Source organism: Anguilla rostrata, chromosome 8, assembly GCF_018555375.3.
Source record: "Anguilla rostrata isolate EN2019 chromosome 8, ASM1855537v3, whole genome shotgun sequence".
In the NCBI taxonomy this organism is placed as follows: domain Eukaryota; kingdom Metazoa; phylum Chordata; class Actinopteri; order Anguilliformes; family Anguillidae; genus Anguilla; species Anguilla rostrata.
The window spans coordinates 42,854,931-42,869,437 of record NC_057940.1 but is presented as its reverse complement, the minus strand read 5'-3'; the positions used below and the strand labels follow the sequence as shown (position 1 = coordinate 42,869,437).

Sequence of the window (14,507 nt, the reverse complement as noted above, 5' to 3'; positions counted from 1 at the left end):
AGTTCAACCAAAATAAGAACACAGCTACTGCAAGCAGAAAATAAATGAGAACCATATAAACAAGAAAAAAAAAAAAAAAAAGTAATTTCTCATGTAGGATGACCAGCCCTTCATGGTGATTGACCATTAGTCGACTTTGGAAATTTCTGGAACCACGTTTCCTTCTGCCCTCATGACATTACTGCAGATGTGGCACTATGACAACTGCACACCAAGGTATGCAATAATCTACTTAACTGTTGAGTATATGTGATTTCCATGAGTTTTATGACAGACATTTAGAGTGTTTCAAGTGTTTCCCCAATGTTAATGCTGAGCCTCACCATGCACTGGATTAATTCAAAATGTTCAATGTACTTGCCATCCTGCACATGAAGCAGTTCCATGGTCCAAACAGGCCATTGAGAAGGTGATGAATGCATAGAATATCAGAAACGAGTCCATGTTATTCTCACGGAAAACACCAGAACCATTAAAAAAGCCATGGAAGATGATGTGGGTGTACCCTGTTCAGGTTGCACTGCACAAACACGACAGGTGGTGGAGCGTGAGGGTCGGTTGTCACAGCACAACAGCACTGACACACTCGCAAGCGGCAGGAACATTTCTGGCCGCTTAAAACGTTCACCACTGGCCTGTTCACGTTTGCAGGATATTCAAAGTGATATGAACATGCCCCTCAAGTGCTTGCTCCAGGAGATACAGGTCAGATAGAGCAGAAGCAGCCTTCGGGTGCCCACGCGTTACTGACTGCGCATCAGTGGGCGCTAATGGAGAAGGTCCTGGTGGTTCTCCTTATGAAGAGCTGACGAGACGAGCTGCAGCTGCAACTACAGCCAATTCTATCCCTGCTACCACTGCTCTCAGACACCTTCTGCACAGGGAGAGTGAAGCCAATCAGAGGATTCAGACCATGGAAAACACCCTTCAGGAGTCAGTGACCTAGCGCTTCAGTGGTTCTGAGACAGAGCCACTTTACTGTGCCAACTACGCTTAATCTCAGATACAAAGACGGGTAAGCTCACTGTTGAGTATATGTATTTCTGAAAGATGACAAGCTCCATTAATGTGCAACCAATATTAAGTCCTTTGGATTAGGCTTGGATTTGGATCGGAAATCATAATTTACAATATGCAACAACAACAGTGCTTTCTCTTGCCTCCCAATAGAACATTTGAACATATATTTTCAGGGAAAGATGGCGGGGGTGTGGGGGAGGGGCACCTGGGCTTCTGAGGCTGAACTGTCTGAGCCAATAGGAAAGGTACAACAGGAGACAGCCAAGAGCAGCCTCACCAGTGTGACTGATGATATCTTGGAGAGAGAAACCGCGCTTGTGTCAGTGAACACCTAAACAGCTATTACAGAGATGGAGATCTATCTGGCAGAGCCAACAATTCCAAGGTCAGGCAATCCACTTGAGTACAGGAGGATCTATGCAACATTATTTCCTGCAATGGCTGCCTCTGCAGTACCTCACTGGGCACAGAGAAACGTGGATCCGCACACGGAGAGTCCTTTCAGCGCAGCCTCCAACACTGTTGATGAGAAGAGGAACGGACATCTAGTTGACAGGGCTGAGGTTTCGTAAAAAGGAACCTTCACCTCATTTTAGAGCGAGCATTGAACAGGAAATAAGGAAGCTCTCTGTATCAGGTCAACTGACAGTATTTAATGACTGGCTGTCCTTGATTCCCACGGGACAGAGTGCTTTAGAATTGTTATTGATATTTGGTGTTATTTATTATGGGGCTGAACCACAGTGAAGTAAAAATTAATTTAATCTTATTTTTAATGTCCCAGCTTTATAATGCAGCTATATCACTGATATGTGGAACAGTGTTCTTTCCTGTTTTTCATGTTTGATAATGCAGCTGTACCACTGAGATGTGAAATTGTTATTTCTTGCTTTTTAAGTTTGCGGTTACACTGCTGAGGTTGAATTACTCCCATTTGCAGTCTTGAATGGTCAAGTCTGATAAATGCTGCTACGCCACAGATGAGTGGGACTGAGCTTTGGACTCAAGCTTTGCGATAATGCTTCTACACCACTTCAAAGTCTGTACTTGAATGCTGAATGGTTAACCGGATAATGATGTACTTAGAGACCATTAAAGAAAAAAAAAGAAATGCAGTCAGACATACTGTGCAGTTATTTATTCTGAACTAAAATATTTCCTGAATAATTTCTTTAAATGTCGCGCAGTTAATAGGCAACGAATATTTAACAAAAATGCGCTCCATTGCTCCCCCATTTCTGCATCGGGGGGCCTGTACTCAAACGAGCTGCTGAGAGACGGAGATCTGCGCTCCGTTCACAGGCTAACAGACCTCCGAAACATTCGCCACGCTAACCACACACGCTAACCACACGGGCATCGGGCCCGCCTTGCCCAGCCGCCCCCAGCACGCACTCGATCGCAACCGCGCAATGAGAGGCACGCCATGCGCCGACTTCCTCTAAGCACGAGGAGGAGCACCTGCTCGCCCCTCGTGACGGAAACCGCCTCTGGCCACCGGCTAATGGGCGAACCGTCTGCTGTACTTGGTTTCGTTTTTGTGCACATCCGTCTCAATTTAGAGAAGCTTTCACCAGATGTGCAGCAGTGCCCGACACGGAGCGGGTAAGGTTACCGAATTAGTCAGTGTACGCATTGTACGTTAACATGAATATTGCTCGTTCTAAACGGGCGGATTGTAGATGGGCCCCACACACAGTGAGAAGGGGAGGTGCATTTTCAATTTTTTAAGTTGATGGAAAGAGTGCTCGCAGCCATTTCAAGCTCACATTTCTGTGTGAAAGCGCATAATTGCTCAGGCGAATTCTGGGGTCACAGTCCGTAATACTGCACTCTGGATCTCTGAGGTCCAAATCGCAGCATTGGTAGTTAGAGTTACCCAGAAATGTATTTTAGAGGCCGCCAGCATTAGGCATTTAGGGTAATTGAAGTTCTCGCGTGGGCCCTGCGAGTGATCCTCGCCGGGGCTCCTGAGCGGCCCGGTCTCGCGCTCTCAGCCTGTCCGCGGGTCGCCCGACCCCCCCCAGGGGGCTCCATTTAACGGGACGCGCTGACGGGAGGCGAAACGAGCGCTCCTCTTTCCCGGGCGAGAACCCGAGCCGCTCCCCGTAACCGCGCGGCGCAGGGCGGGGCGCGTCCCAGCCCGCTTATCTTTTCGGCGAAGGCGAACGAACGCAAGGCGGAGAAACGAGATCGAATGACCGCATCAGCATCACAACGGCCCGCGCTTTTCCCGTAAGCGTTTCGGGCGCGGAGCGGAGGACCCGCAGGACCGAAAGGCGACGGAGGGCCTTTCATCTTCTCGCGGCTATCGTGTCACACGGCTCGGGAGCACAAAGCCTCGGAGAACACAAAGATTCACAGGCCCGGGGAGATCAATGCATCCATTATCAGCCGTAAGACCGCTTTTTATACGCAAACCACTCCGTGCACATATCATTTTTGGAGGAAAAATCTGGAATTACTCAGGGTTCATCCTTTATTTTTTTGAAAACTGAAACAAAGTGTGGGCGGACGGGACAGGGACACACAAGCTTCAGCCATTTCTCACCTGCTAAACTGGGGCAGCATTCACAACCGCTGACAGGTGTCGTTGACCACCCATATGGCTGAATGTGTGGAAATGAACGGTTACTTTCTATATGTTATATTATGTGAGGCAGATTTTAATCATTTCCTTTTTTTCATTTTGTGCGTGGATGTGACACGGGTCACCGGCAAGAGTGTTTCAGTCTATGGCACTGCCTTGACCATTTAATCGCTCGGAATCCAAACGAGCTGAAAAAAAAAAAACCTAATCCGTCACTGATAAGAGCAGCTTTCCCCCGTGACAACGGTCACATTCTGGAGAACCTGTCCACCAAACAAACGCCAGCATTTCGCTCCCGGGCTTTCAGAATATCGCTCGGTTGGAGTTTGCGGTTTCTGAAAGGCTTTCCGTACATGTGACGCTGCAAAACCTGAGCACACTGTCGACAAAACAGAAGGTATTGACAAGAAATCTCTGCAGGAACACCCTGGTGTACACTAATTGCTGAACCACAATTCGTCCCACAATTCCCTATGTCCAGCATGCAAACTGCAGGGACAGCAGATGAGGTACGGTGAAGAGTTAAGGAGGCACTTCAAATGTCCAAAAAAATACAAACATTAAGCCTACCTGACGCCACTGTAGCAGGGTAGTTATGTTCTCGTAACTTAACCTTAATAAATGCTACCAAACATACCGTGTTTCAATACTACACTAACTTGGGTGCCAAAGAAAACGTTCCTCTGGTAGATAGAGTGGGGCTCCTCCAAGACGGATCAGCAAGGAAACTGAAGAGATGGCCGTAGGAGTTCAAGGTCTAGGACAGTAAGTTAACTCCAGTCTTTATCCCTGCACACACAGGGACTATTTCTGCCCCACACTGCTGATATTGGATTACCGAGCCTAGCTCTGCTCAACGGCTCCTCAGACACACTCGGAGAGGACTGTCTGTCACACAGACAACCCGTTCGGTGATTTATTAGCCAAGTCGTTAAAAACAAACACAGCGGAGGACTGCTCGAACGGAAAAAAAAAAAAAACCGCATGACTAGCGCTGTTCCACAACAAACTTTCCTGACTGCCAATCACAAAGCTGGAATGAGACCTCATAGAATTTCACACAATTTCAATTTCGTACGACTTTCACCTCCCAGCAAATCCCAGTGAGCTACTGCTCTTTATTAAAGCGCAGATTATATTTTTACACGGCCACATTGACTGAACCTGAAAATGCTATCGTTTTGCTTTATTATGTTTTTTAAATAAAGCTTTGCTTCGGGAATGTCCGTAAGCTCACCAGAAGGATCCAGGTGACTGGAGAGGCCGTATAGGTAGGCTAAATAAAAATGGCAGTGATCCAAAAGTCCACTTTTAAAAGCTGTTCTCCTGCACCAATTAAAAGGCTGAAGACCATTCTGTGGTCCTTTCAGCTCTTCAGAGAACACATTTCAATCAATGCAGCTCTGCTTGCTTAATTCCTAAAAGAACACGGAACATACTCCAAAATCGGAACCTCTAACAGAAGTAGTTAAGTTTCCCTTCCTGTAATTCCTCGTCCAAACCCTGGCCCCCACCCCCCTTCCCCTGTGGTGAGCAGTGGGAGAGAAGCGGCCCCTCTCCACAGGCAGGGCCGAGGGGACGGGGGTCCGGCAGGGCAGGCCTCACACTAACGCAGGCAGGTCAGGACGGCGGGCCGAGGTGTCGGGGGGCCAGCCGGAGGGAGAGCAGCCCCGGGTTTAAATTTGTAACCCTGAGAGCCGGCCTGAGCGCGAGCGGAAACACGACACCGCCGCCCGTCCCGGCGCTGCGGCCGCTGTCAGCGCCCCAGCTATTTGGGTTTCGCTCCATTACGCCTCCGCCCCGGCCGGGGGGGGCAGGGTTCCGGAAAGGTCAGGTTCGGGAAGGGGCTCGGCCACCGACCGACCGACCGGCTAAAATCACAACAACGAATGAATGAAAGGGAAGGGGGAAAGAAGGATTTGGGTTAAACCAGGCCAAATTATTCACAGGCCGGTTGACCTCGGCATCACTTACAGTCACACGATCCGCTCAATTATGTGTCATCCTGAAACGTTTACCCAGAAAATACGGATGAGGTCAGTCGTTTGTTATTTATTGCATGTCTCTGTATGCAATGGTCTGGATCAGCTTTCGAAATGATGTGACAAGCGCTCAATTCAGCTCTGAAACCGTTTATAGAGCTTGTCCACAATAACACAATAAAAATGTTCCGACAAAAATTTATTTATTTTTTTTCCAATTTTCTCATCACTTCAACAGAATGCTCCAATGACCAAACATTTATACGCTAAGACGCGTTTTCTGTTTAATTTTGAGGAACGTTAAAGTTAACATAGTGAACGCAGGACGGCAGAACGCATGGAACCCGTGCCGCGCCCTGCAGCTGAGGCCACGCACGCCATCGCGAGCAGCGTGACGAATCCCAGAGCTCCGCTGGCCGCTGCCCCCTGGAGACCACCCGGCAACGCAGCGGGGCAACACAGCAAGGCGACGTGGCGGGGCAATACGGTGGGGTACGATGCGTGCAGCAGTGTGAGGAGCGTGTCTAACGGTCCCAGGTCAGACGCCACAGCAAGGGGGACAGGGGTGACTCGCCAGGGAGCGTCGACAAGTTACCCAACGAGAAACGGTAATACAATGGCATCCAGGTGGCTACGGCAACATTTCTACCCCCCCCTTTCCCCCCTGCAGTCCGACTAATGAAAATGGTGTGGAACTCGAGGCGGGAGAGACCTTCACGGTACTTATCTGGACTTCTGTAGTGGGGAATAAAGGGAACTGAATGGCATTTCTATACATCAGCATGCTGATCATTAAAATGTTATGAAGTCCCAGCGGGTAGTCGCCACTTTCGCAGGCTGCCTGAGAGCACTCCGCACGAGGCGCCCTTCATTTCCTCCCCCAAGTCAGAGAGACAGAAAAATCATACAATATCCCTAGTCACCAAAAACGATGACCTCATACTGCAGCATGCCTGCAATTAGTGCAACAAACCCTCAGAGGTATAAACCTGACCGGTCAAAGAGGACGACTATGAAACCAAGTCCTTGCGAGCATTAAATGAAAATGAAGTCACATTCTGGACCGGTTAACAAAAAACTAAAATAAAAAAACATGAAAACCGAAACACTACCAAAGTTAAAAAAGGCGCTATGCTACTGCTATATAAAACAATGTGGAGAAAATCGCACAGCAAGATGAGAAACAGGATGCAATGGATAATGTATGCCTACCATACCAGACTGTGATAGTACACCCGATCTGGTGACTAGTTGGCGCTTATGAGATATTACAAAAATGAAAAACATTCCCGAAAAATATTACATGCCACAAAAACACCAAGCGCTCTTTTAATGATATGTGATAACATTATGTAGCTAAATAGAACCACAGTCAATATGAACATGCAAAAAACGAGCTTACACGTCTTTAAAAGTGTGATGTACAAACCTTTGAAAAAAGAATCTTCATACAGTATACTAAATACAAAGTAACGTGGCAATTCATTTCCTCCAGTGTATAATCATTTAGTTCACATGTTCTGGGAAAGAAAAACAAGCCCATGAAATCCAACGAAAGGCCTGCACTGGCGTTTCTATACCAGGCAACAGAGGAGGAAAAAGTGACGTTACGACCCCTGCGGCACAGAGCAGCTCTCGGGCAACAAGGGTGCACCTGGTGACATTTCAGTTTAAACAAATCCCATTAAAATCTGTCAGGTCCTGTGAGGGAACCTCCTCCAGGTCCTGAATCACTTCTGACTGAATCACCTCTGACTGCAAAACGACGTCATGCGACACAACCAAGACCGTAATCCTGTAAAAATGCCCAAATTAGACCCTGCGGAGGACTGGTCATTTACCCTTTTCTACTGACGGGAGCTCAAAAAAAGATATGGTAGGGGCTTGTAAAAACAAATAAATAAATATGGTAAATGGTAAATGGACTGCATTTATATAGCGCTTTTATCCAAAGCGCTTTACAATTGATGCCTCTCATTCGCCAGAGCAGTTAGGGGTTAGGTGTCTTGCTCAAGGACACTTTGACATGCCCAGGGCGGGGTTTGAACCGGCAACCCTCCGACTGCCAGACAATCGGTCTTACCTCCTGAGCTATGTCGCCCCTATAGAAATATAGAAGGAATGCACTCGGTAGACTGCAGACCACTGCTTGGCACAACAATCCCCCCTCGCATGAATGTGCACAGCAAACCTCTTGGCAATCTGCCCATTCATTTTGAGATAAGTTAATTAAAAAACTGAAGGTTTGGCCTGATGGTGGCACTAGAGGAAAAGTCATGGGGTCAGCAAAATTGGTAGGTTTCGTCTTCCTGGGAACATCAATGTGCACAAAAAAATTCATGGCAATCCAGGCATTACCTTTACAGATCTGTCACGGACAGACAGAAGTCATTACATCTTACCAAGAATCTTCTTCAGCATGGAATATCAATGATTGATAACTTTAAGGAGGCATGTTACGCAGCTCTAGATCTGATGCCACCTGTTATAACCAGAACATTACAGACTGCAAATCCTCACTCGTGGATGATTGATAGTATCCGTTAATTTAAAAATCCAACGTAGAAGAGCTGAGCACAAGTGGACAATCTCAATTTACAGTCCACTTTCAAACTACGAAGGAAGAACTGGACTCCTTTAACACAAAAGTTAAGGAGAGAACTCCCTTCCTTACAGATCTTATCATTTCTAATAGGAATAATTCAAGGCTGTTGTTTAACTTCATTGATAAATTGGTCCTTTTGCCTCTGTGCTCCCCTGTCCATTGACAGCAGTAACACATTTCAATCTTACCTTCTTGATAAAATAACGATTATCAGATCTAACATTACCCCCCTACTTCTAGCTCTGATTCAGCAGCTGCTGGTCCTATTTTGCCAGCTCGGTTCCTCCCATTACTCTGCAACAAAATACCAAATACTACATCTCATATGCAGCTTTGCTCCAGTCCTCTGGATGCCCTACCCACCAGGTTCCTTCAAGAGATCCTGGATGTTTTAGCCCCAACCTTACTTGGCATCATTATTACCTGATTGCGTTCCTGATTTTTGTAAGCAAGCCACATAACGAGCAGAATACGGCAAATTGAGCAATTTTCATACTTTGTATGTGCACAGCAAGCCGCCATTGGCTAGACAAAACCAGATGGGTCTGTGTGGATTGGATTTCTCTAAGCAAACTGCCTGGTCCTCTGGAGACCGGGAAGGAAAGAAGTAGGCTAATGCTTTATATAAAACGCCCAATAACTCAGCGCTCTACCACGATATCCTTAATAGCATTGCGCTCCATACCGTGGGAAAAAGGACCATGATAATTATAGCCTAGGTATCGCCCATCCTGTATGGTAGCTAACCATTTTATCGCATTGTCCCTCCACATTGGCAAAGTGTGAGCACCATGATTTTGCTCCAATAGGCAAACAAAATGAAAATAAAGGCGAAGCCTGCAAACGACCTCTTGCGAGACAGAAGTGTGTACCGCGGCCTTGGGGGTGGCTGGCCGGTGGCTGCCCTGTTCTTTGTTGCACCGGCCAAAGAGCATGCAAGCTTACAAGACTATTATAAGGCTCTCATCCCCGGCTTTATATATAGCAGAAACCTGCTCTGCTTAATTCCATCATGTGGTCAGAATACCCTTCGGATGCACAGGCCATGTCTGGCTTCGATAATAACTATGTTTTTTCCCCGCCATTAAATGGAATTTAGGTTCTACTCTGAAAAAGGTGCACACAGACAGACACACAGACACACACACAGACAGACAGACACATAGACACACACACACACACACACACACGCAAGGTTTCTTGTGCCTCGCATTCACAGCATACCGCGGCTCATTCAGTCCAGGGAAAGAGCTCCCGCTCCTCTCGCTTTTCCTCCTGGTGTTTTTGTAACAGTACTCCGTTAGGGAGACGGTCACAATAAACGGGTGTTGACTGTCAATGAGGAAGGCCGGAGCGCGACATCCCAGGTACATTACCCTGCCGGGCTCTGACGAGGTGCCAATGCTGGCTGTGACCCAGTGGGGGGGGGGGCAAATTACGCCCATTGTCCCAAATCCCGTCGCTGGGAGACGGGCAGGTCACTCCCCCACTGTCCTTTAACGGAGTGAAGCTCCACTCAGTCTCAGCTGTCCCCACCATCAACGCGCTGCCTACGTCAAATACATCTTTCCATTTACTTGTGGGGGGGGGGGGGGGGGGATGAAGCAATATTCCTTTGTATTCAGATAGAATACACTTTCTGTAAAACTGTATTCAGTTACTTGTAATGAAACATTAACTGCTCCAGATGTTGTTGTGGACCCTTCATCCATCCAATTTTAAGCACTGAAATAGCCCCAGCAAATGCAGCAATTCATGTTTTAGGCCTATTAGAAGGGTAGAGACAAACTGACTAATTTGTCATAGAGTGGGCTGCAACTGAGGATTACTACTGCAGGATTAGGATTTCTATAACCACATATGCAAAACTTTTGCCATAAGCCATGCCTGGTATGTTTTTTCATCCCTTGAAATGCACACATCTGAATGCTTATTTATCTTTACTACAAATACATTTTGACAGGAGAATTTTATGAAAAAATAACGTAATATTACATTCATATAAAGTATTTTGATACCAAAGCTTACACTTTGTAATCAAAATATTTAGACTTTGGAAGCTCTCACACTGAAATGTTTTTTGTATTTTTCCATTAAAATAAGATGGCACATATGACTGACATAATGGTGATTTGTGCTTGGATACTGATGCAACCTTCACGGTATAATGAGCTTCATTCCCCCCCTGACATGTCCACTGAAACTTTGTTTTAGTAAATGTCATTTTTGCAAGCAAATCTAGCAGAAACAAGGACGAAGGAAATGTCCGTAGTACTATAATAACCTTAACATACGTACACACGTTACAGGAAATTAAACCTACCTAGGGAAGATTTCCATACAAAATATCTGAAAACAATTTAATGGATTTACCATGCTGGTCTGACACCATAACTAACCAGGACAATTGCTGAAACTAGCAATCAACCGTGAACAGTATTTATCATTTACCCAACAGGCTTTTAAAATGTCCAGAAAGAAAACATCTGAAAGAACATCATTAAAAACACTTACTTCATCAGTAGTTTTTCATCTTCACAAAATGCAACCAGATTGAATTTGGATGTCAGTATGACGTTTAATCACGAATAAGACAATGGCACAATAAAAATCCTTTTTGCTTAAAAAAAACAAAAAAAAACAAAAAACACCCAGAGGACACATTATGGAACGATGTTTTTCGTGCGTTCCCAGCAGCCGCCTCCTCACTCGTCTGCACTGTTATGCAACGCCACGATCACAGGGCCTGCAGACGGACGCATCGTCCTTAGCTGAACAGACACGGAGGACGGGAACACTACGCTACGACCGCGCAGCATCGAGCAGCTCTCAGACAACGAGGCGGGGGGTACGCCTGGAGACATTTGAGTTTAAGCAAATCCCATTTAAATCCGCCAGGTCCTCTGAGGCAGCCTCTTCCAGGCCCAAAAAGGGTTTGGGGTCATGAACCGCCTCTGACTGAAACACCTTAGCTTGCAAAACGACTTCACAAGACACAGCTGAGACTTAACAGGATAGCAAATTGCACAATTTCTTTTTATTTTTTAAAGTTCAAACAGGAGAAATGAAACTGTTGCAAGCACACTCCCTGGCCCCGTGCAAAACGAGATTTCTGGAAAATTCCAGCACACAAGGCCGACCAGCTTCAACCGCAAGTGCTCTGGAGGAGACTGATACCCGCAACGCACTGATAAGCCCTAAAAAGCCTGCTATGCTCTGCGGCTCTTAAAATGGCTCTGCAGCGCTTATATTTCTCAATGCAAGGAGTTTACTTAGTATAGTCCTTTTCACACTGCACTGTAGGTAGGCCCGGGTGAACGAGTTCGCTGCCGAACGTCACGTATCATGGCACCTCTGTGAGCACTAGCAGCACATTTTATTTGAAAATTTCAATGACAAAAAAAAAGAAGCGAGATTGAGAATGAGACAGAAGACATACGAGCGGATTGCAGAATTTCCAAGTCACGGGAAAGCCGACTTCGGCCCTCTAATCAGGACGCCGTCAGCGGTTCATGTAAATGACTCTTCGCTGGACCGGGTTTGGTCCCAGAGTTACCCAAGTCAGACTGGTGGCGTACGGTCGCTAACCCGTGTTCTAACTATTCAGGCTGGGTGAAGCACTCCAGGATGACAAATGCTACATTTTCATACCTGCCAAAGCAAACCCATCCTGCCATCAAGACAGACACGAATTGCCACTGACCCCGTTTCACCCTGGCTATTTTGGCACCGTGCTTGGGGATATTTCTGGGGCCAACGCCAAAGGGTCAACTAGCCCAGGGCTACGGTTGGTGCTAGCCCACTTTAGAATGTGCAAAGTGTGAACACTCGTTAAGCTCTGGGCTACAAATCTCTCTTAACCGGAGGCTAAGGACAGTGTAAACAGCACTTCTATTTATTTAGTTTTTTTTATTTATTTATTTTAAATGAAGGTTAAACCTAACAGGAAACCTGACACGGCAGTTAGGATTAAACCTACCTGGAAACATGACCCTCACCATATTTTGTTATTTAGCAGACACTTATTTGTTAAAGCGACTTACAAAATGGAGTTCAGATGGTAAACACACACGATAAGAGCTAGGGATGGGTACAGTTACAATCACAAGTGGCACTGTCCAGTTGCTTGTCTCCAGAGCAGTAAGATAATGGGAGAGAAGGGTAAGATGATTTATTTTTTAATAGGTAGAAACTTTAAATGAAATGGAATCATTAAGGGGTTGTTTTAACTGGAGAATTTTGAGATGTTTGCAGAAAGCTGGTAGTGAATCTGCCTTCCGGACAGACTGGGGGAGGGGGAGTCCCACCGCAGAGCGATGAAGGCAGAAGAGCGGGAGCAGTGAGAAGCGGCGGGACGAGGGAGAACGCTCAACAGACACGTTCCCACCGCACCCAGGAACCAACGAATGTGCAGCGTCCGTCAAGTAATAGCATAGCAACGACTCACATAATCCAGCAACTTCCATTTTAAAAAGACGCAAGATTTTCTTCGGGTTTAACACAACCCAAGATGAAAGGAAGACAGCTGCGATAAAGACATAACGTTGCATTTTTTCTTTAATATTCAAGTGTTAAATTGTACACTCTTTTTTCACGTCTTTTTTTCCCCCTCAGACAATTTGAATGTCGAGCCATCATTTCACAGCCCTGGTGGACATCCAGGCGGCAGTGTCAGCCAGGCATGCAGAGATGCAGGCCTGAACTTCGGAAAGGGAAAATGAGAAAAGGGTTGAGTGTCATCAGCGCAGCAATTATACAGCACGTCATGAGCAGAGGAAACCGCGCCGAGAGATCCAGTGCAAAGAGAGAAGAGGAGAGGCGCGAGGGGGCAGAGGGAGGAGACAGCACCCCTGCAAGTCACCGGGTAGGATCGGTCAGCGAGATACTAATCCAGCCATGCAAGGGTGAAGCCCGAGACGCCCAGGTCTGCAAGGGATGACAGAAGGATCCGGTGGCTGATGGCCCTGAATCAGTATGAGGGCGAAGTCACAGAAGAGCAGGACGGGGCTGCCGTTCTCCAGCTAGAAGCCTCTAGCAAGGCCCCCCAAATGGACGATGGAGATTTTTTTGCATTTACACATCAAGCATACCGCTTTTCTTGAACAAACACCTAACAACTATCTGTGTTTAATGTGTGTAACCTAATAAAAGGTTACCACAAATCAGTGTGTGATTGTGAAATAAACTGTAATTTGGAGTGCAGTTGTGCACCCATACCTGTGCCGTTTTTCAAAATTGATTTAGCCATTGTTTTGCATTGTTTCCTCAAAAGAAAGTGTCCTCTGCTCTAAGCAAGACTGCAAAGTTATCAACACTACTTGGACTATTGTTAGCAAGCATTTAAAAAAGAAGGCTATAGGAGGAAAAGGGAGAACCACAGGTAGGTTACCATAACGTTATTCTTATAGTAACAGAGGTAATGTTAGCTGTTAGATACTATTTTAATTGAAATTGATGTAAACCATTGTGTGGTCAGGAAATCAGGGCACCATTGACTTTAAGACTTGCAACTTACGCCCAGTCTTAATCTACGGGTTGCTTTTTCATTCTGTTCATTCACGGTGTCCCCGGGACAATTTAGCACCAAAAATGCCGTAACGATTAAATGTTTATCAGGAAACACGGCCAAAGTGAAAATAAATAAATATACTTTAGCTATAGGGGCTTTAATGTGTTGGGAATAAAATATAGCACTGTTTTCAATTACAGATGACATTCTGCGAAATTAGCGTGGTTGAGCAAGGGTTAAGTGTGCATAGGGAACGGCAGCAAGTCAGGGTGCTGTGAGAGAGAAGCAGCAGGCCCAGCTGTGAGTGAGGAGTGAGGAGAGACAGAGAGAAAGGGAGTGTAGTGGAGGAGAGGAGACAGAGAGAAAGGGTGCGTAGTGGAGGAGAGGAGACAGAGAGAAAGGGTGTGTAGTGGAGGAGAAGAGACAGAGAGAAAGGGTGCGTAGTGGCGGAGAGGAGACAGAGAGAAAGGGTGTGTAGTGGAGGAGAAGAGACAGAGAGAAAGGGTGTGTAGTGGAGGAGAAGAGACAGAGAGAAAGGGTGTGTAGGAGGGCACCAAGAATAAACTAAAATATGCAATACTTGATGACAACTTCACCGACTTAAGTACCTCCACAAACAAAACACGACAGCATGGTATGACAGACGTTACATCACACAGAGGATCTGTACTTTCAGCCTGTGACAAACACGCAGTGCTGGTGGAAGTGGAAGTGGTGGCAGGCCCCATACACTATGGGAGCTGTGAATACTTGCATGCATTCTAGGCCACTGATGGTGCACATTGTACAGACAGAATATTA

The 14,507-nt window shown here is 46.3% G+C and overlaps 1 protein-coding gene across 4 annotated transcripts in view; it reads right to left on the bottom strand.

The window, feature by feature from the left end:
• Nucleotides 1-14,507, bottom strand: part of LOC135261768 (solute carrier family 45 member 4) — a 74,529-nt gene that overhangs the window by 45,653 nt on the left and 14,369 nt on the right. The window contains exon 1 of one of the 4 annotated variants that reach the window (XM_064348375.1): nucleotides 10,712-11,437. The exons of the other annotated variants lie outside the window; for them this stretch is intronic. The gene's annotated coding sequence lies outside the window, so the exon portion shown is untranslated. Of the gene's footprint in view, nucleotides 1-10,711; nucleotides 11,438-14,507 lie in introns of those variants that run through there. 4 annotated transcript variants of the gene reach the window in all.